General features: G+C 37.7%; 1 protein-coding gene across 7 annotated transcripts in view; it reads left to right on the top strand.

Annotated features, from left to right (window-relative positions):
• The first annotated feature begins 827 nt into the window (after nt 1-827).
• sulf2b (sulfatase 2b) overlaps nt 828-23,033 on the top strand; it is a 169,593-nt gene continuing 147,387 nt past the window's right edge. For 2 of the 7 annotated variants that reach the window (XM_039658394.2, XM_089124663.1), the window contains exon 1: nt 4,369-4,542. The gene's annotated coding sequence lies outside the window, so the exon portion shown is untranslated. Of the gene's footprint in view, nt 1,276-4,368; nt 4,543-23,033 lie in introns of those variants that run through there. The other 5 variants (XM_039658410.2, XM_039658401.2, XM_039658425.2 and 2 more) reach the window with 3 other exon arrangements.

The following is a 23,033-nucleotide window of genomic DNA, read 5'->3' as shown; positions in this document are numbered from 1 at the left end:
TATTATTCTGATTTCTGAAGAATCACTGAAGAAAATTCAGCTTTGATCACAGGAATAAATTACATTTTAAAACATTAAAATAGAAAACAGTTATTTTAAATATGTACTGTGTTTTTGATTAAATAAATGTAGCCTTAGTGAGCTTATAAGACTTTTTTAAAAAACAATAAAATAATAAACGAAAACCGACCCCAAACTTTTGAAATGTTTCGACTTCTTTCATAACATAAGACATGACCAAATATATTTTTAAGACATGAGTTTGTTACTAAAGTGTGAAAGGTGTTAGTTTAGTGGCACAATTTTTCTATGGAGTGTAGGGGGACCCCTGTTTAAATTATGACCACATATCTGTTTTTAAAAATGAATAAGAATTAATAAAAAAAGTTACTTAATTATTATTATTATTTTTTTTTTTTAATCAAAGTTAAAAAACTTGCCAGCTGCCTTAAATATCCCCCTTGGCTTAGTAACTGAAAGAACATGTTTGAATGTGCTGTCTGTACTAATCTCTTCTGTGTGTGCTAATAGCAGCCGGACTCATAATAAGTGTGTGTGTTTGAAGCTGCCTGTGAAGCGCTGCTCCTCTGGCTAACTCGCACTGTTAAGCCCAGAAGGTAGAAGCCACATGAATAACCATGAATACTGCACACTGAAGCCAAGCTTTCCCCTTTCACTCACTCCGGTCTGCAAGCTCCGCCTGTGCTGCCCTTTCTGAGTGTTTGTGTGTTCAGATTGGGTACCAGCTCTCTTTCTCGGTATCTCTCTTTGCCTCCCCCTTCTCCTCCTCCTCCTCTTCCCTCGGTCGCTCAGAGATTGAGGGAGAATGTGGGTAAAGCAAAAGAGGCAGGCGTGTTTTAACAGATGGCTCTTGCTGTCCCGATTCAGCCAGCTCACTGCCTCTGGTACAGCTTGAACAGAGAGAGAGAGAGAGAGAGAGAGAGAGAGAGAGTGCGCACGCAAGGTAGTTCAGGAAATTGAAACCGCTTCAGTTCAAACTTTTTTCTTTTTTTTCACTCGTCTGTTTTAAAACTTTCCTCCCAGCCTCTCTCGCTCTCACTTCTGTGTTGACAGACACTTGAAAGTTTGACAAACTTTTCAGCAATGCAGTGACCACAGTGCAACAGGCTGCAGGAAGACAGATTTCAGGACAGAAGAGTCCCCCCTCCCCTTCTAAATCCCTCCCAAGCCAGTCCGGCTTTCTGTTTTGGGGTCTCCCGCCGCAGGACAGAAGGGGACAAACTGCCACCTGCCTCCCCTGCAGCTGTGTGTGAGGTAGGCTTCTCTGACTTACCCTATTCTCTCTCTCTCTCTCTCTCTCTCTCTCTCTCTCTCTCTCTCTCTCTCTCTCTCTCTCTCTCTCTCTCTTTGCTCAACTGATGTAACCACACACTGGGAGTTCTAGCGTGGCGATCTGACGTTCCAAAGTTGCGATTACAGGTTTCCCTCCCTCTTTCCCTCTCTGTTCGCCCTTCACTTTTGCATTCTTAAAGGAGCAGTTTGGCTTGTGTTCCTGGGCATACAGTGCATGTGTAATGCTATGTGGGCGCATGGGTGTTGTTGTTGTTATTAGTTCACTGACAGACTGATTGACTGACTGGAGTGTTACTGAAAGAAAGGGAGGGTCAGAGTTACACCCTGTTCCCTCGACAGACATGCACGTGTGTCAAACAGAGGAAACCTGCTGATGATAGGGTTGAGACATCCTGAGACCTCCAAAAGCTTACATGCTGTTTTACGCTTTATATGTCATCTTGGGACACGGATACTCGTTCTTGATTTTAGATTGATAGTAAAGTCCTCAAAAATTGTGAAATATTACAAGTGAGGTGCATCTTGGGATGCTTTTCAAATGCATGCTGGGCACTTATTGGCTGTTCACTATTCACTCTAACTTGCCCAATTCATTATTTGTTTTAAATTACAATAAATTCTAGAGTGTCCAATTATTATTATTTTTTAAAAAATTAATTAAATACCATTTAATAACTTGTGAAGATTAGTCAAATTAGTCTGATGACATAGGGATGCGTGTGACTGTCCAGTTCCCGCTGGATTTCGTTCTCTGCTTATAAGCTAATAAAATAAGTTAATAAAGCCTGAACCTCGTCTTCGGTCCATCAGTCTTTTTTTTTTTTTTTTTTTTTTTTTTTTAAAGACTTATAAAATGGTGGTTTAAATAAAATGCTGCGTGGAGTCAACCAATCAAAATGCTGCTGCGTAGAGTCAACCAATCAAAATGCTGCGTAGAGTCAACCAGTCAAAATGCTGCGTGGAGTCAACCCACCAAAATGCTGTGTGGAGTCAACCAGTTAAAATGCTGCGTGGAGTCAACCAATCAAAATGCTGCGCAGAGTCAACCAATCAAAATATTGGTTGGAGTCAACCAATCAAAATTCTGCCTAGAGTCAACCAATCAAAATGCTGTGTGGAGTCAACCAATCAAAATGCTGTGTGGAGTCAACCAATCAAAATGCTGTGTGAAGTCAACCAGTTAAAATGCTGCGTGGAGTCAATTAGTTAAAATGCTGCGTGGAGTCAACCAATCAAAATGCTGCGTAGAGTCAACCAATCAAAATATTGGGTGGAGTCAACCAATCAAAATGCTGCGTAGAGTCAACCAATCAAAATGCTGTGTAGAGTCAACCAATCAAAATGCTGTGTAGAGTCAACCTGTTAAAATGCTGTGTGGAGTCAACCAATCAAAATGCTGCGTGGAGTCAACCAATCAAAATGCTGCGTAAAGTCAACCAGTCAAAATGCTGCATGGAGTCAACCAATTAAAATGCTGTGTGAACTCAACCAATCAGCATGTTCAGCGCTCAAGTCCCACTCCCAAAAGTTCCTGAACTTTGAAAAAGTACTACCCCGTGAGCAGGGACTTTCTGAGGAGGAAATTTTTACCTGGAACTTCATTTGGATCCTGGTTCCTGGTTCCTGGTTTCTGCGGTCGAAACACACCGAGTACCACCCCAAAGCTCCTAGTTCCTGGGGAAACGTCCTGTGGTGGCTTATATGTTATTAAATGTTGTCATTACTGTAACAGCCAGTCAGTATTTACACTGATTTACAATTTTCACACACAAAAAAGTTTCCCTTTCAAGCGCAAAATTTATGTGAGTAGAAAATTTAAATGAATCATGCAAGGTGATTTACTAAGGTTTGCACTCGTCAATGTGCTGGTATTTGCGGCATTATTTACGCCCCCCCCCCCCCCCCCCAAAAAAAAAAAAAAAACATATCTTTAATCATTGTATTTGTGTTGCTAGTAGATCACCCCACAACTGATTATCAGCGGCTTTGCTTATTTGCGTCCAGACGCTAATTTGGTGATTGGTCGCAATTGTGTTGGTCATTATGGAAATGATCCGTTCTTTAATTTGTGTGTCGTCAGAAGATCACGTGCAAAACTTTCCTCCCATTAGCTCTATTATGAAATTACGCTCTTGTGCTAATTTGCCCTTTTTGACAAATCTGGGCCTTTTTTAGTAAGGGTTTTAGTCTTTGTGATTTTAATTATACATTATTGTAAATTAACTCATGAACACTCTCTGTGGGAAACACTTCAAAGCAATAGTTAATGAGCTTGAAACGACTTTCTGAAAATGTCTAACCTTGTTTATAAGTATCATTCGTTCAAGAATTGGGCTACTTATATTTGTTGTTGCATGCAACCACATATTTGTCTTTTCATTATTTCACCTAGTCTTTCTCGTGAAATTCGATTCCGACGGCAAACTCTTAACTCAGCTAAATATTTTTGTGGTGCTGGATTTAAATAGCTCTGCAGAATAAGCTGCATATCTTATTTTATGCTATGATAAGGACTACTTTAGATGATATCTTGCTAACTAGACTTGCTGAGCCAACAAAACCCTGTCTTTCACTTCTTTTTTTTCAAAGGAAGAGGAAATGACTAAGGAAGCAGCGCCACCGCTAAACTAAACCATCATCTAATTTCGCTGTCGACTGATGATTTCAGTTGCTAATGAATGTACAAGCATGGCCGTTGAAGATTAGCGTCCGCTTACAAGCGGTCTTTGATAAGTGTGTGTAGCAGCAGCAGTCTGAGAGGTGGTGTCCGTGTCTTTACTTTGGCTCGGTGTTTTTGAGTGCTGTGTGTTGATTTTGGGACTCTGACCGTGGTTAGCCTTCCTTGGCCTAGCCAATATTTACTTTGATTGCTTACATTTGGTTAGTAAATTCCCACGATTTTGACAGGTGGCGAAGCGGGACCGGCAGATTGGACTCTTGAGTTCTCTCTCTCTCTTGCGTTATCTCTCCTTTTCTGCTCTCCTCCTGCTGTTAACCTCCATGGAGGGAGGTGCTAGGACCGAAAGGAAGTCACTGCACTCAGTCAAGGCTTATGTTGTGGCCAGTGTCAGTGGAAAATAACTGTTTCATAGGGGATTGGCTCTGATGCCCAACAACCTTTCTGCCTTTCTCTTTATAGCAGAGGCAGATGCTCGACTTCTGCTGAATGTGTTTAAGCCTAGAGCGGAAACTTCAGCTAATTACCCAAACCAACAACAAGGAACCGAGGTAAGATAATTCAATTTATGGGTTTGTGTGAAGGTGAGGTGGTTTTCTCTTTGAGTTTAGACTAGACAACTGGGCCTATAAACTTTGCTCTTCATTATTTTTTATGTGAAGAAAGGAGTATAGCATCATTATTTGGCTGTTTTGGAAGTCATATTCAAAAGTTATTGTTGAGATTTTTAAGGCGTATCTGACTTTTAGTTGTTTTCAGAAGAAAAAAAACCAACTCATGAAATCTAAATGTCACAAACCAAGTGATTGATTTTTTTTCTTTAAATCTTTGTTCTCTCAAAGCAGTCAGATCACATTCTAGGTATTTGGATGCAAATGTTTGGGAAAAGATAAAAAAAGAAAGAAAAATATAATAATTTTCGTCAGTATGGATGTAGATTTTCACAATTCTGGATAAATTGAGAATCACGATTAGTTTTGTTTCAAATTGAGAAACGAAATTTGCTAATGAATGTACAAGCATGAGATGCCAAACAGAGATTTCTGACCTTTGCCACTGCTTTGTTGTTGTATTAAGGTCATACCCATGATTGACATCTGACCTTTCTGGTGTCGTGAGACACCGCGTGACATATTAACAGCGTCTTTTTATCTATAAAGGAGTTTGTGAATCCTCACAGAATCTTCTGTAGGCTGCTTATTGAATGTTTCTTCTTTGAATCATTTATTTTCCTCATTCTGGTTTCAGAGAGACATTATCACTTTGTCTTTTCTTTCTTCTGATTTGGCTCATGGTCTTTCCCGCCTGACTGTTTTCTGTTTTTGACCACACACTTTCTAGTAATGTGCTGATGCGAATCCTGTTCAGCAAGTGTTTGCTCTGCCTGGGCTGAATTCCTCTCTGCTGTAAATGGGGCACTGTGTCTAATTGCTCACACAAACACACTTACTGTAAAAAGGCCACTGACACCAACACACACACACACACACACTTTTGACTCACAAGTGTGTTTGTGAGTCTATTTGTTTATTTATTTAGCCCTTGACACATTCACCTTTGGCTCTTCTGTAAAGTTGTTTCGAAACATTATGTATTTTGAAAAGTGTTATACAAATAAACATAAAAATATATAAATATATAAAACATTTCATTGTAGCTGAATACCACAAACAGAAATCAACAGGACACTTAAACAAGGAACTTTTGCCTATAATGCCAAAATACCAAAACAACTAGCCTAAATATAAAGGTCAGGCATTATTAAAAACAAGTAAACACTCAGTAATTAAAAAATGAATAAGTAAACAAATTAGCAGTCACATAAATAAGTTCAACTGAATAGAGATACTACTGAAATAAACAGTGTTTTAAGATTTTCAGGTATTCTGGTACAGAGACTGTAATCAGATGTACTACAACTAACTACAAATGTAGTTAGTGACAAAAGTTATTCAGTCAAGAACCGCTGTTTGATTAACATTATAAAGACGGCAGCAGGATTATTAGGCTGCTGTCAGTTTAAGAGCTGCATAGATTCAATTTACTGTAAAGGGCCGTACACATCGGGACGAATATCGGTGCGCGTTATTCGCCAGTGTTTTTCAGCATGTTTTTTTGTGTTCACACCCAAACGATTTTCGCTGACGATGAGCCAAGTGAACATGCAGATTCATTTCCTGACATTATTAATGTAAATAGAAATAGTTGTAGTCGCTGTCACGTTTATCATGTATTTCTTTATGTTCCGACACCAAAGAGACCAGCAGCTCTACATTCATCTTGCCTTTCGTCTTTTGCCTCTTATTTCTTACCGGCAGTGTAGACGCTACCTGGCGTGTATCTTATTCGTTATCTACCTGACATACATCTTATTATGTATGTGTACCTCAGCAAGACCTTTTTGTGTCTGAGCACCCCCAAGTTGTGTTTTACTGTAAAACACGTGAGCAAAAGCGCAAATTTCATTGGTCGAATAGTCAAACCAAAAAAAAAAAAAAAAAAAACGAACCCGAGGCATTTTTTTTAAAAATGACGCTTTTACGCGTCGGTGTGCACACTCACATTGGCGCCCTTTGTTTAGTCACGAGGCGTTAAACGTCAGTGAATATGGCACACAAAATTTGTCCCGGTGTGAGCAGGCCTTAACACTTGTGTTTTCTTTGCGTTCAAAGCGAGGGATAAAAGTAATGACTAAAATGGAAACTGGAAGAGTCTAATATTTTCTTAATAATAAATTATACACCATTTATTTATAACAATAATACAAATAAAAAATTAAACAACACATTTTATTCTTTTTTATAATAAAATTTGATTCTTTTTTATAATTAATTTATGAGCAAGTTGCAGATATGCAATAATAAAATATGCAGATTTAGTGCTATCTGGTTTAAAAAAAAAGAAACCAAATTTTAGACAGGCTAATTATTACTGTTATTAGCTTTTGCATTTAGATGTATATTTAGACATGATGAAAGACAACTTTCTGTCATCATTTAGATAAATAAATACATAAATTGGGGGTGGACTTCATTTGCAGTGCACTAACAACATAGTTTTATAGAATTAGGTTAATACAATATATATATATATATATATATATATATATATATATATATATATATATATATATATGAGCCCGGTCTCATCCCAAAGCGCCATATAGGACGCTTTTGCAAAAGCGTAAATATCCAACGCACATGGCACCCTTTAACGTCTAATGAGACGCTTCGGTTAATGGTTAAGTTTAGGTATGGTGTAGGGTAAGGGTTAGACCACTAGGGGGCGCCTTCTGCTCATTAGACGTTAAAGGGTGCCATGTGCGTTGGATATTTACGCTTTTGCAAAAGCGTCCTATATGGCGCTTTGGGATGAGACCGGGCTCATATATATATATATATATATATATATATATATATATATATATTGATGTACTTGACAAATGATATCTTCACACTGATTTGAAAGTGACCTATAACATCCTATGACATTTAATTCATATAAATTTAAATGATGTCTGTCACACACTCTCACACCACATGGACTTGTTATGTTTTGTCATCACCTGCCTTCCTCACTCATTTGATGTCATGGACACTAATCACATTCAGCTGTGCACTCATCAGTCATTAACACATGTAAGTGTGTGTGTTGCTCTTCGTTTGCCATACTGTTGGAACTATTGTAAATAAACCTTTGAACTTAATCGTATCAGTCTTCCTCATCGGTCTGCCAGCAACCACCCATGACAATGTGGCTGTTGTAGTTCGTGTTCATAGTGTAAATGTGGCATTTTCAAATGCTTTTGACATAGTTATTTTATATTTTACACCGATTGAAATTTCTAGCCATACAGGCTAGGGGAACTCATATTAATGTTGAAAAACCTCAGAAAGTGAAAATTTCATGTTATGGGACCTTTAAAACTAAAATGGTTTTCTGCGTTTTGGATATACACCAAACTGACTTTAATTTGTCTGGCAAAAGTTTTTCAGTTCTAATGAATATTTTAAAACAAAACTCATTCACCCCAACTTCCTCTTTTTTTCCCCCTCAAGAATTCCAAAGAAGCTTTTTCTTCTTTACGATCTCATGATGGTTTTACCACTTTGACATATTGCCTCAGAGAAAATATAATTTGTAGTGTTTGGATAAATATGTGACACACCAATGTCAGCGGTTAAACTTCTGCAACAGGAATCCATTAATAACATGTTTATGCAGTGTAGATGTACAATGTGCAAGTGCAGACCTGCATATGTAAACCATTTCAGGGGGTTTCTGCAAAGATTCGTGAATAATGCAACATATAATGTCTTTTAAGTGTTTTATAGCTAAAAGTAAGCAAAGCATAGCTGTGTACTGTAACACACTCATGTGCTCAGAGCACACCTCAGCAGTGAACACTAACAGCAAAAACATCTTAAATATTTTAAAAGGGAAGACACATAATCACACTGACGCAAATGGACTTCAGTAGGGCTTGGAGGTCATTTGAGGAGAAGAATGAGTGTGTGAGTCATAGACGAAAACACTACAGATAGAAAGATGGAGATTGTGTGTTGTATTAAGGAGGGCTGTAATATCTGGATTAAGTGATCTGTTAGCATTCTCATTCATCTCAATTTGCTGTTGATTTGTCTGGTTCAAGACACACAAGTGCACAGCTTGAAGTCTGCCATCTTTGCTCATGGGAAATCAGTTCCAGGTACATTTGAGCCAGTTATTCAAGCAGTCATTGTGCAATCAAATGCCTTTGCCTAGGCCTTATTATTACGCAGCAGTTCATGAAATGAAGGTGAAAGCTTTTTTGCAAGTGCTTAACGTAATAATGCATTCAACAACATTGTTTGTTTAACATAGCCTAGCTTCATTTTCTTTTAAAAACACACGTAGAATATTGTTATATTTCATGATCACTATGCCATACAAAAGATTTCTTCACATTATGTTACTTTACCTACGGTTCAATAAAAACTCTTTTTTTATTGAAATTTGAAAGTAGTGATGCACCAATCATGATTTTTTCATGGTTGATTTAGATTTTTTATTATTATTATTATTATTATTATTATTTTACAACAAATTGGCAGATTCCAATATCGTTTTTTTTTTCTTTAAGCAAATTTAGTTTTGATTACTTGCTCAATAACAGACCAAACTGGCCTTAAATAAATGCATATCTGTAGTCATTTAAATTTAGAGGCAACCACTGCGTTTCCATCATGATCCACACAATTATGCTAGCATTACCAGTCGTTTTTGGTAACACTTTATTTCGATTGTCCACTTTACACATTCTACTAACTAAAGGTAACTTTGCAACTACATGTCAACTAACTCTCATTAGAGTATTAGTAAACTGTCTGCTTAATATCTGCTAACACTAATCTGATGTTCCTCAAACAGGCATTCTACTGACTATAAGTTGGCAACTACAAGTCAACTTATTCTACTAACACTTAACCATCAGTAACGGTACTACTGTCTCTAATGAGAGTTAGTTGACATGTAGTTGCAAAGTTACATGTACTTATAGTTAGTAGAATGTCTAAAGTGGACTATCGTAATAAAGTGGAACCGTTGTTTTTGCAAATTATGCGGTAGCACTTTATTTTGATGGTCCCTTTTGAACATTCTGTTGACTACAAGTAACTTTGCAACTACACGTCAACTACCTCTTATTAGAGTATTAGTAGACTGTCTGCTTAATATCTGCTAACACTTTATTGTGATGCTCCTCCAACAGACAATCTACTGACTATAATTAACTTTGCAAGTACATGTCAACTTATTCTATCACTAACCCTACCAGTCTACTAATACTCTACTAACACTCTAGTGAGAGTTAGTAGAGATGTAGGTCCAATGTTACTGGCACGTCTCCGTTCTCTTCTCTTCCTCTGTCTTCAGCATGTCCAGTCTGTGTTAAAGGGTTAGTTCACCCAAAAATGAAAATTAAGTCATTAATTACTCACCCCCATGCTGTACCAACCCCGTAAGACCTTCGTTCGTCTTCGGAACACAAATGAAGATATTTTTGATTAAATTTGAGAGCTGTATAACTACCACATTGGCTCCTAAGGGACTGCCTCTTGACGGCCCAAAAAGTCAATGAAGAAAATGTTTAAATATCCCAAGTGACTACCGTGGCTCAACTATATGTTTATCAAGCGACGCGAATACTTTTTGTGCGAAAAAACAAACAAAAATAACGAGTTTATTCGACTATTTCTTTTCTTCCTTGTAGGCCAGAACGAGAATTCCTTAGATTTCCACGACGCATGCGCGAGAATTGCGATCTGAAGTAGTGTAAGCTGGTGTAAGCAGATCGCAAATCTCGCGCATGCGTCGTGGAAATCTAAGGAAGTCTCGTTCTGGCCTACAAGGAAGAAAAGAAATAGTCGAATAAACTCGTTATTTTTGTTTGTTTTTTCGCACAAAAAGTATTCGCGTCGCTTGATAAACATATAGTTGAGCCACGGTAGTCACTTGGGATATTTAAACATTTTCTTCATTGACTTTCTGGGCCGTCAAGAGGCAGTCCCTTAGGAGCCAATGTGGTAGTTATACAGCTCTCAAATTTAATCAAAAATATCTTCATTTGTGTTCCGAAGACGAACGAAGGTCTTACGGGGTTGGTACAGCATGGGGGTGAGTAATTAATGACTTAATTTTCATTTTTGGGTGAACTAACCCTTTAATGTCTTGTTTACAGACTTTATAATATTTCCACACAACATTTTGGGAAATGATTGCAAGTCCGAAATTGACATTGGGCAACATGCATTAGTGTACGTGTCTAAGAGACTACGTTATGAAAGAGAGCAGTTTAATCCAGTAGTTTTTAAAAAAAGTTTAGGCAAATGAATTAAACTGAAAAGTAAAGTGCATTACTTTTTAAAAAAGTAATTCAAATTTTTTAATGTGTAACTTTACTAAAAGTAATCTGATAATGCATTATGCCAGCACTAACAATAACGATAAAGAACCGTACAAGACATTGCAGGAAAATGTAGCTAATAATACAAGACAATATGGATTTACATAAAGAAAACATGGCAGTATGACATATCTTATAATAGAACCACGAAGATGCAACCCTCAGGCGTTCCAAACCAGGAAACACTCACGATTACCCTACTTATACATGGGGCGGCACAGCTTACTGCCAGCTCTTAGGGTCGTCCAGGTAGAACAGACCAGGCCTGACCCAGGATTTCAACTTCCGAAACTTCCAAGGTTTTAGGAAATAGGGGTTTTATTAGTCTTTGTTTGGTATACACAAAGTGCAGAGGTGAGGGAAGATGCCCTCTTTTCTCTTTCCTCCTCCAGTCTCGTTCTGGAATTGAAGTGCACAGCAGGAATCTGGAGCCCAGCATTCAAGAGCTCTTCACCCGTTACACTCTATTTGCTCAACAGCAGGAGTGTGTGAGGGTGTGTGCGTGTCTGTGCTGGGAACGTGTGTGTACAGACCATATTTCCTGGAAGCTTGTGTGTGTTTCAATACACTGCACTCTAGTCATATCGTGACAATGACAGGGTGCTGTCCCTAGTTTGTTAAGAGAAAATGAATTGATGTATTGAGAAGTACAGTTTTTAACCCCCCCCCCCATAACATAATTATTGTTTTATATAATAATAATAATAATAATAATAATAATAATAATAATAATAATAATAAATGTTTCTTTCATTCATTAACTGTAATTTTTGTCATTGTCATTTTAACCTTGATGATATTTCTAAAAAGATAGCTAAATTGTATTTCAGTAGCTTTTTAGTAAATATTTAGTCTCCACGACAACTGCAGTTCATACAACATAAACCAACGGACATTCGTAAAATGTAAAGCATATAAGCATACCGCATCATGGCACTGCGCATGCACTCAAGGTATTTTTGTACCTTTTAAATGGTTCCTATTGATTTGATTAATTAAAGGGATAGTTCTCTTTGAAATTAATTTTTGATATGTTTTAGCTTACCTCAAGGGCATCCAAGATGTAGGTGTCTTTTTTCGGTTAAACCGTTGTTGTCTGTCAGTCATATAATGGAGATTTATGGGGTTCACCTCAAAGAGCATGCACAGAGAAGTCCAAATTAAACATGATTTAATGACTCGCAAATGTATATGGATAACTGATTCAGATCAGTTGGAAGTGGCTGTGGTTACACAAGGTAAAAACGATATAAATACTGTTAGTTTTCTCACACAAACTGCTCGTTTCATGTCTTAGGCCATCAGTGTGTACTTACATTTATGAGTCATTAAATCATGTTTAATTTTGGCTTCTCTGTGCATGCTCTTTGAGGTGGACCCCCTAAACCTCCATTTTATGACTGACAGACAACACCGGTTTGACCGAATAACGTCAAAATTGAAGACACCTACATCTTGGATGCCCTTGAGGTAAGCTAAAACATATCAACAATTAATTTCAAAGTGAACGATCCCTTTAATATCTACACCACCCCTTCCAACAAAATCAAAATGTAATACGAATAATGCTCAACTAAATCTATTGAGGTGTTTGCAAGAGAGCTTCAGAGGGCTTAGAGCACCTTTAATAATTCTTAATGTTACATTTTAAGCTGTTTAGATTACAGTATTCATTCGAGTACTTAAAAACACCACATGGATGGTTTTCTAAAGAACCGGAGAATAACAAGATCTTTGAAACTAAAAAAGTTCTCCAATGACATCATACCGGTACAGCCCTTTTGGTTCTAATTGGAACTTTTATTTGTAAGTGTGCGTGTTTGAATTCTGTGTCTTTCTCTGTTTCTTTGAACAGCAGCATGGTTGCCATTAGCAGGTCAACATAAATGTTTTTAGAATGGAACATCAGTCACGGCTTGGCTTTATACTCTCACTTACACACACACACACACACACACAGGAGCTCATACACAACGTCTGTTCCTTGTTTGTTCAAATATTCCATGCTTACCACAGGTACGCAGGCATAAGAAGTTCTCCGGTACTACACACACACACAACACACACATAGTGGAAAGTGCTATTGGGTGCTTCCTCTTCATTTGCATCTTGCATAGTTTCCACTGGATTGTCCTTTGCTGAGTCAGTAGCTTGTTCGGTACGCATGCATACTTGCATATAGCAAATGCTTGTCTTTGCAGGTGTATTTCGGTACATAGCTCAGTCTGGAAGTGAGAGACTGAGATTGAATCTGACTGCAAGGTATGACATGTTTTGCCTTGAGAGAAGGGCGGGAAACACTCATGGGGGACAAAAATGTTTTTGCACAAAAATGTCTTTTATTAGGGCAAAATAAACCCAGAGAGACCAGATAAATCTTCTGTCGTACTGAAGGAGTTTAAGTAAAAAATAATTATTTGTTTAGTTTTGTTACGAATACAGTTTACTTGTACTACTCGTCTCATGACGCATTGTGTAAAAGTGCACATTTACTGCTGCTCTGCGAATTATCGCAGACAAAATCCATTCATCTGGAGTTTCATGTGAGGGCGAAAGATTTTCTCATGCTGATTCTGCAAGGGGTTCAATTTGGTCATGCGGATTCACTTTGTTGAGCAACAGAAAGCTGCTTGGTTTGAAAGTGATTTCGCTACATCATTGACAGTGGACAGTGGACCGTTTTGCGAGCGCAATTTTGCTGAAATGTGACTGCAACCTATTGAAATGGGAAAATACAGTATTAGTAAGCAATACGGTATGAGAGGCTGTGCTGTATCGTAAATAAGTTCTGGCTGAAGGGTGTTGTTAGGCACGATGCGATGTAGAGTTATTCACGGTACCGCACTTGCTTCGAGTACCTTATTGCTTTTATAAAACGGTTACCACACATTAAAAGATTAAAGTTAAACAAAAAAAGGTAAAATCACTAAAAGCCTTCGTTACGCCAGAAAAAAATAGTCCCTGACCTTGAACAGCAACAACGTTCCAATGTGTAATACTATTGACCAATCAGAATCAAGGATCGGATTTAACCGTTTTATAAAGTATAATATAGCATAGAACATAGCAATGAATTTGAAGTTTATTGTAAAATATTCAAATATGCAAATATTTGAACGTCTAGGGAGTCTCAATCGTCTGCAATGCTTCATGGGAGTTTCAATCAGAATTCGCTGTTACAATGTAAATGCGGACTCTGATTGGCAGAACTTTGTTCAGCATTTTTGTTTTTTTGAAAAAAATGAACTTGAAATTTTATCACGGTTTTAGCAATTATACAGTGTCACCAGACAGAAATATTTGCATAATGCTGCAGTTGTCCAATCACAATCAAGTATTATTGAAAGCAAAAAAGTGATGACAGTCAAATGGTTCAACAAAAGCCATTCTTTATCATGTCAAAACATCTTTGAATATTTAATCTTGAGAGATTCAAGCTTTCGCTCTCTCTCTCTTTTTCTTTTTTCATCCCGTCATGGCTTTAAGCCACCTTGTCAAGTCCGTCTGAGCTCTTCTCATTTCACACATCACTGCGTTCACTCGTCTCCTTGCTTATCTACCCACCTCTTTATAGGCCCTCTATTCTGGCCTTTTCTCTTAACATGCCTACAATTTAGTTCCACCAGTAAAACTATCTCACAAGTATAAACCTGACCTAATACAGCTTTCTGAGGAGCTGAGGCAATTTAAGTCATTTTGTTTAATTCTGTTTGATCTGTTAGGTCTCCACTTAATTTGCTTTCTCAAATTTTCTCCAAATTTGAGAGAAAGGCTAATTGTGTTGGTCATGAGGTCTGAATGACATAGAGAAAGTTAATTTAACAATGGGAGAGCTCTACAAAATTGGGCCAGAAAAGAAGCTCATGTTCGTGTGTGTGGGTTTAGTTATCTTTTTTCGTTTAAAAATATACACTGATTAAACTGCCAATAAGAAATGTGGTTACGTTATCACTTTATCTCTCTTTTTTCCTCAATGTTTTCTGTCACCTAAATCTAACTGTCACTTAAACCTATCTGCATTTTTTTAAATTTAGACTTATTTGATGACGCTTCAAGCATGTTAAAGGCCCGTTCACACCAAGCACGTTAACTATAAAGATAACTATAAAGATATAATTCTAAAAATTGTTCTCCATATTAAAGAATAACAGAGTTCACATCACACCACAACTATAACGATAAAGATACGAGGGATATCATTGGGATCACTTTCAGAACGATTTTTTTTCCTGCTGTTCAATGATAAAACACCGACAACCAATCAGAATCCATTCTAATTTAAATGTCTCGCGCATTTAAAACGGCAGATGACATTGCTGAGTTAATCGTCGAGGAACAAAAAAAAAATCCTCTACTGTTTGACAAGTCAAACCCCCTTTTCAAGGATACGTTAAAAAAAGATGGATATATGAAAAGCAATCGGTCGTATCGGAATAAACGGTGAGAAGTATTCACGACGAGATATTATGCAGTTTAGCCTAGTGTTACAAAATTACCTCAGGTAGGCTATCCAACGCTAGTTGACAACATAGCTGAAGTTGCAGTGAAAAAAGGTGTTGTATACATAAAGGTGTTGACTAGGCGATGTTTTTATCCCATCACAGACTTCGTCAGCTAAATTCACAGTTAGATATTACACTAGACTTGCTAGATTCACTGTTTAGATGCGCTCTCAACTCCTCTCGCCTTTTAAGGATATTGTGTACCCAAAAGCACCAGTTTTTTATTTTTTTATTTTATTCTTTTTAAGAAAATAAATACTATATCAACTTTAATTTCACTTTTGAAGTCTCCAGAATGTCTTGCCTCATAGACATCTATTGTAAGTACATTACTGAAAACACGTTTTCTTGTTTGTTTTTTATAAACTGATGTACAAGTCAAATTTCTTTTGTTGATTTCGGTAATCCACGGATGCTTATGTTAGAGCTTAACTGATATCGAAACTAGAACATGCTTTTAAACTGAAGTTGTGAGAATTTGTGACAGGATTATGATTAACAGGATTTAATTAGGCCAACATTGATTGGTTAGCGTGAACCAATACATCATTGCAAAGCGACTTTGAAATGCCAATTAGAGTGGGAGTTAGAGGAAGGACTGGAGATATGAGATGTGTACTAATGTGTTGTTGACCGACTGTGGAGACTGGGGTGTAATTAATAATGTTACAAAAAGATTTATATTTCAAATAAATTCTGTACTTTTAAATGTTCTATTAATCAAAGAATCCTGACAAAAGTAAATGTTTTCAACATTGATAATCTTAACTGAGTGATTTTTAAACTGAAGGATAATGTGGCACCAAAGACTGGAGTAATGGTGATGAAAATTCAGCTTTGATCACAGGAATAAACTATATGTTATTGTTTAAATGCCAATGCCAAAAATGTTAACTTTCTAAAGTGTTTTGTGATTTGGAGAACTGGTGTAAATTCATTTGAATTGGTGAATATTTTTTTTTATTTACACACCCCCCTGATATATATATGGAAGCATGTTGCATTCACTTGAAGAAAAACAATCTACTCTGTTTTTCTATCTCAGAATTACGAGATTTTTTCATGGGAAAACGTTTTTGCTCTGTTTTTCTGAATTAACGAGCCAATTATCTCAGAATTACAACATAATTTTTCATGGGAAAACGTTTTTGCTCTGTTTTTCTGAATTAACGAGCCAATTATCTCAGAATTACAACATAATTTTTCATGGGAAAAAGTTTTTGCTCTGTTTTTCTGAATTAACGAGCCAATTATCTCACAATTACAAGATAATTTTTCATGGGAAAACGTTTTTGCTCTGTTTTTCTGCATTAACGAGCCAATTATCTCAGAATTACAAGATAATTTTTCATGGGAAAACGTTTTTGCTCTGTTTTTCTGAATTAACGAGCCAATTATCTCAGAATTACAAGATAATTTTTCATGGTAAAAAGTTTTTGCTCTGTTTTTCTGAATTAACGATTCAATTATCTCAGAATTACAAGATAATTTGTCATGGGAAAAAGTTTTTGCTCTGTTTAATTAACGAGTCAATTATCTCAGAATTACAAGATAATTTTTCATGGGAAAAAGTTTTTGCTCTGTTTTTCTGAATTAACGAGTTAATTATCTCAGAATTACAAGATAATTTTTCATGGGAAAAAGTTTTTGCTCTGTTTTTCTGAATTAACGATTCAATTATCTCAGAATTGCAAGATAATTTTTCATGGGAAAAAGTTTTTGCTCTGTTTTTCTGAATTAACGATTCAATTATCTCAGAATTGCAAGATAATTTTTCATGGGAAAAAGTTTTTGCTCTGTTTTTCTGAATTATTGACTTGATTATCTCAAAAACTCATTAATTCAGAAAAGCAGAGTGAAAACTTTTTTCCATGAAAACTTGATCTTGTAATTCTAAGAGAATTAACTTGTTAATTCAGAAAAACAGAGTAGATTTTTTTTTCTTCAAGTGAATGCAATACGCTTCCGTAGATATACCCACAAAATTAAGTATATTTTCGTACAAGTCAGATTGTAAGAATCCATAAAAAACACCAGCTAGTACAATTCTTAGGAATTCTTATAAGATTGGTTTGTTAAAATCAGATTTCTCTTTTTTGCTTTGTTTTATTAATCACAATAAAAATAGGTTTGCCTCCATTTATTCTCATTGCTACACACAAAAAAATTATGGGTTAAAAAAATAACCCAACTTAGGTTGTTTTATAACCCAACCGCTGGATCGATATTACACCGGACAAACAGTAGTTAATTTGACCCAGCAAGACGGGTTGGTCATTTTTAACCCAACAGATGAGTTGATCATTTCTACTCAAATGCTAGGTCAAATTAAATACAATTCTGGGTTGATTCAACTACAAATTTGTTATATAGCGTACCCAAAAGCTGGGTCAAATTAACCCATATGCCAGATTAATCTAGTACAATATTAGAGATTAAAAATAATATCATATAATATAAAAAAAAATCAGATTTCTTTCACAACGGGCAGTCATGCCTTATTTTACTCTTGTTAACATTGCACTGACATTGCACTGACACATTTGACTCATGGACAGCAAAATTAATTAAAGGACAAGTTCAGTATTTTACAATTAAAGCCCTATTTTAAGATAAGGCGACCCACCTTTATAATGGTATAGGTGCACTGGAACAATCATTCATAAAAACGCATAAAACTTTAGTTTACAAAGACGTGAAACTCACCGAGTGGTCTGGGGTGTTCACTGATATGCTCACACAAAAATCGCTGCAAAAGATGCTTAAAACAGGGCTTTAATTGTAAAATACCGAACTTGTCCTTTAATTCCCAGTGAAGGCCGTATTTGACCTGAGCCTAGACTTGTGCTGTCTTGCCAAAGCCAGGTGAACCAAAGGACATAATAAGTGTGTAAAGATAAAACCTTAGCAAGAACCGCCCTTCTTCTGCTCCGAAAAGGTCTTTATAAGAAGAAAGAGAATTGAAAATGAATGTAGAGGGCGGAAGAGAGAGATAGAGAGGGGGAGATATTTTATCCTCTGCGGGGACTAGTAAATACGTGACTCGACGTGTGAGAACGACAGAAAAAGCAGAGTCTGGGGACGAATCTAAATCGAGTGATGGTGTGTCTGTCAAGTTGCTAGTCTACTTGTTAATGATTGTTGTCGGGATGTGAGCCTCCTCATTGCACCATCCCGAGAGATGCTATCGTGTACGCGAATGCGCCGTGAACCCAACCAATTCTCTACAGTCAAATCAATTTCACGCTCTCGGACAAGTTCTGCTAGCATTAAGTGAGTTTAATGGTGCTCTTGTTGTGTTTATTACCAGCGTGCAATGAAAAGGCAGTAGGTTTAATTCTCGCACGCTAAAGACTGTGGAAAAGAGATAAAACGCAAAAGCGTGAGATGAAAGTGAGCTCGTAATGAACGAAACAAAATGAATGCGCCAGGGTAAAAAGGGAAGGCTTAATGACTGCGTTTGACTGACAGGGATTAGTGCTGTAAGTACACACGATGTGATTTGGGTAATTACAGTGCTTTCCTGCTGAGACTGACTGTTACCTTGACACCGCGGCAGTGCTCAGAAGGTTGACTTGACACTCCAAAAACGGCTCAGAGGAACACCGATCCAGCATCACCCTTCCTCACCTTGTTAACATCATCAAATAAAACAAGTGCTTGAGGAAAAGTTACAAAAAGCGCAGTGATCTTCCTCTCCCTGCACAAGCATCACTCAAAACTCATGCCACGGGGCGCATTTTGGAGCGAGAACGGAATTCTTGAAATGATGAAAACATTTAATGTCTTTAAAATGAACATTTTGATAACAGCTGTTTTTACTAGATTTTCACATGTTCACATTTTCTGTGATGTTCTGAGTGGTTCTAGTGTGTTTCTATGAAATTTACAAGTGGATTTATGGGTATTGCTAAGGTTTTAGTTGATAGACCAATAAAGAGATATTTCAGCCAAACATATGCATATGCAAACATATGAAGTTGTGCCTTCATTTATGCCCACATGTCTTTCTTAACCCGTTAGACTTACAGTACGTCCAACTTTGAAATGCAAATAAAGATATTTTTAATACATTTTCTGTCCTTTCACTGAAGTCCATTCCACCAATTAGGTCATCGTAAAAGTGATCCATGCATCTACACTAACCTAAAGTATTATTAGGAACACCAAATTGATACTGTGTTTGACCCCCTTTTGCCTTCAGAACTGCCTTAATTCTCAGTAGCACCTCAATGCAGAACATGAGATCCACGGGGAGGAGTCGGATCACAATCCAAGGGGTGGAGATGGGTAGGATTAGGGTTGGGTTTAGGGATTAGGGGTGGGTTTAGGGATCAGGGGGCGGAGTTGGTTAGGTTTAGGTGTATGTAAGGTGGGAGGAGTTGGATCTGGATCCGACTCCTCCCCATGGATTTCATGTTCCGCAGTGAGGACCATCTCTTAATTCTACGTGGCATTGATTCAACAAGGTGCTGAAAGCGTTCTTTAGAAATGTTGGCCCATATTGATAAGATAGCATCTTGCAGTTGATGGAGATTTGTGGGATGCACATCCAGGGCAAGAAGCTCCCGTTCCACCACATCCCAAAGATACTTTATTGGGTTGAGATCTGGTGACTGTGGGGGCCATTTTAGTACAGTCAACTCATTGTCATGTTCAAGAAACCATTCGAGCTTTGTGACATGATGCATTATCCTGCTGGAAGTAGCCATCAGAGGATGGACATGGTCAGAAACAATGCTCAGGTAGGCCGTGCCATTTAAACGATGCCCAATTGGCACTAAGGGGCCTAAAGTGTGCCAAGAAAACATCCCCCACACCATTACACCACCACCACCAGCCTGCACAGTGGTAACAAGGCATGATGGATCCATGTTCTCATTCTGTTTACGCCAAATTCTGACTCTACCATCTGAATGTCTCAACAGAAATCGAGACTCATCAGGCCAGGCAACATTTTTACAGTCTTCAACTGTCCAATTTTGGTGAGCTCTTGCAAATTGTAGGCTCTTTTTCCTATCTGTAGTGGAGATGAGTAGTACCCGGTGGGGTCTTTCTGCTGTTGTAGCCCATCCGCCTCAAGGTTGTGCGTGTTGTGGCTTCACAAATACTTTGCTGCATACCTCGGTTGTAACGAGTGGTTATTTCAGTCAAAAGCTTGATGTCTCTTCAGAAAACTTGGACTAAACCTCTCAATTCATATGGATTAGTTTTACAATCTCTTTATGACCTTTTTGAAGGATAAAAGTGTCGCGTAGACGGTCTATGGAGGAATGGACATTTCTTAGATTTCTTCAAAAAGATCTTCATTTGAGTTCTGAAGAGGAACGAAAGTCCTACATGTTTGGAACAACATGAGGATGAGTAAATTATGACAGAATTGTTACTTCTGGGTGAACTATCCCTTTAAAGTTTGAAAAAAAATTGCGAGAAATGTTTGAAATATAACAAACAAGGTGAAAATCACCAGTTCAGTCACTTTTTGAGTTGTGTGACACACCAAAGTTTAATATTTTGTTCAAATCTCAAACCCTAATTATGAGCAGTACTAATAATGACGGTACCTTAGCAAACACTGCTGTTCCTGGGGCTCTGAGATTTGAACCGTGCAAATGTTTGCTGTTCTGAACAACGCTTGCTAAATTTATCCTCCATAAATGAGTCAAAATTGGTCATGTCTGTCAAAAAGATTGTGTCAGTCTGTTAAATGAGATCTGCAGTATAGCTTGGCTTCATGGAGGTGTCAGGCCTTTGATAAGGTCCAGAAAGACCTTTACCGCCCTTGTGCTTGTTTGTAGATCAGCCTTATAGATCAGGAGAAAATTGTGCAAGCCTCTATATTGTGTTTGCATTGAACGCCCTCAATACACTCAACCTTCTAGCGCTAGTTTTTCTACAGCTCTGTGTCAATCAGTTAGCCGTGGTTTTCCCCCTTACATGTGAATGATTGCCTGGCTCATGTGTGAGTGTGTGGTCGGGCACTTGAAGGTCAGTAAGATGATTACTCTTGTGGGATTTCTTTGCTGTTTATCCCCTCTTTCCTCATCTGTTTTCCTCAAGTGTTGATAGGACCGTGCCTGCTTTTTAAATAAGATCTGACAGTCGTGTTACATGTCCCTGAGATTGGATTTTGCCAAACTAATTTCCAATCTCTCTCTCCCTCACACACTCAATCTTTCACTTACTTACTCTTTCTCTTTTATCTTTTTTTTTTATGTTGGTTCACCCGATGGCTTGATCAATGAATTTCAATTTGGGCCCAAGCAGGATTTGTTAAAGTTTACACAGGATGGAAAGGAGATCTAGAGATGGGGAGAGGGAAGGAGAGATAATCATACCTATGCTGGCATTAATTAAACCAGCTTTACTGGACTAGTCTAGCGGGGTTTAATTGGGTGTTTGAAATCCCTCTGGAATCAATTGACTCTGAGAATGGGATGAAGAAACAGTGGCGGGATAGCAGATGGAATTAAAACTAGGCTGCCTGAAGGTTGCAACTCTCCTTGAATTGATTTGTACCGTGGTCCTTAAAATCTTTGAATGTCATTGCATTTTAAAATATCAAACCAAATGGCATTCAACGTTTCACACGATTTTATCACAAATGGAGATTAAATGTATTGTGGCACTCTGGTTGTCAGATGTTTTCGGGGTTAATGTGATTAATCACACGTGTCGGTACTTTACTAGCAGTCCACTCTCATGTGACCCACGACATCAGTCATGTCACTGTTCTTCGCCCTTTTACGAATATGATGACTCCTCTCCTGTGGCCTCATGGTATGGTGAAGTGCTCATCAGATCCACGCTTTAGAATCTCAGTGGAAGCGGTACTTTTTGGAAATTATGAAATAGGGAAGTCGACATTGGCTCAAAAGAGAGAGAGAGAGAGAGAGAGAGACCCTGAAATGGATGCCAATATGATTCTGAATGGAAAGTTTACTTTTAAAAAGTTGCCAAATGGTTCCATTGACAAGACCAAAGTGATCTGTGTGTTTTGTCGTTGTGAACAGAGCGAGCACATCCAGTCTGAAACACCACTTGATGATGGCCAAGCACAAACACACACACACAGCTGATACGAATTCTCCGCCCCCTTGTCAGTATCAGTGCCTTATCAGTATTTCACCCTTTTATTGATTGACATTGTTACCTTTTGTTTGTTTATTAACACTGTTAACGGTATTTTATTGATGGACTGTGAGAGATTATTTGTTAGAAGTGAGAATGTTAGTGTGAAATTCACCTTTGGCTAAGCCACGCCCTAGAATGTAGATTGACCAATCACAGCACAGCCAAGAACGAGCTCCCACAGAGGTCCGACACTTTTTCACATCGCTCCATTGACTTTCAACACAGGCGTCTCATATTTTTGGTCTCGGCAGGCTATTACCATCGTAGTTTTATCAAAAATATGGTTAAACGTTGTGCCTCGGGCATTTGTAACACAGATACGCGTTTCCCGGAGAGGTTGGAGGGGGGTGTCCGTTTTTTCCCTTCCCAAAACCGAAGTAAAATCCAAGTGTCGTCTTTGGATTAAACTGTGTGGATGTCCTCAGTCAGCTAAACCCCGCAAAGATCAACAAGCACATGTTTT

This window comes from Pimephales promelas, chromosome 20 (genome assembly GCF_988280905.1).
Source record: "Pimephales promelas chromosome 20, fPimPro1.hap1.1, whole genome shotgun sequence".
Classification (NCBI taxonomy): domain Eukaryota; kingdom Metazoa; phylum Chordata; class Actinopteri; order Cypriniformes; family Leuciscidae; genus Pimephales; species Pimephales promelas.
Note: the sequence above shows the minus strand (reverse complement) of the source record. Positions and strands in the feature narration are given on the sequence as shown.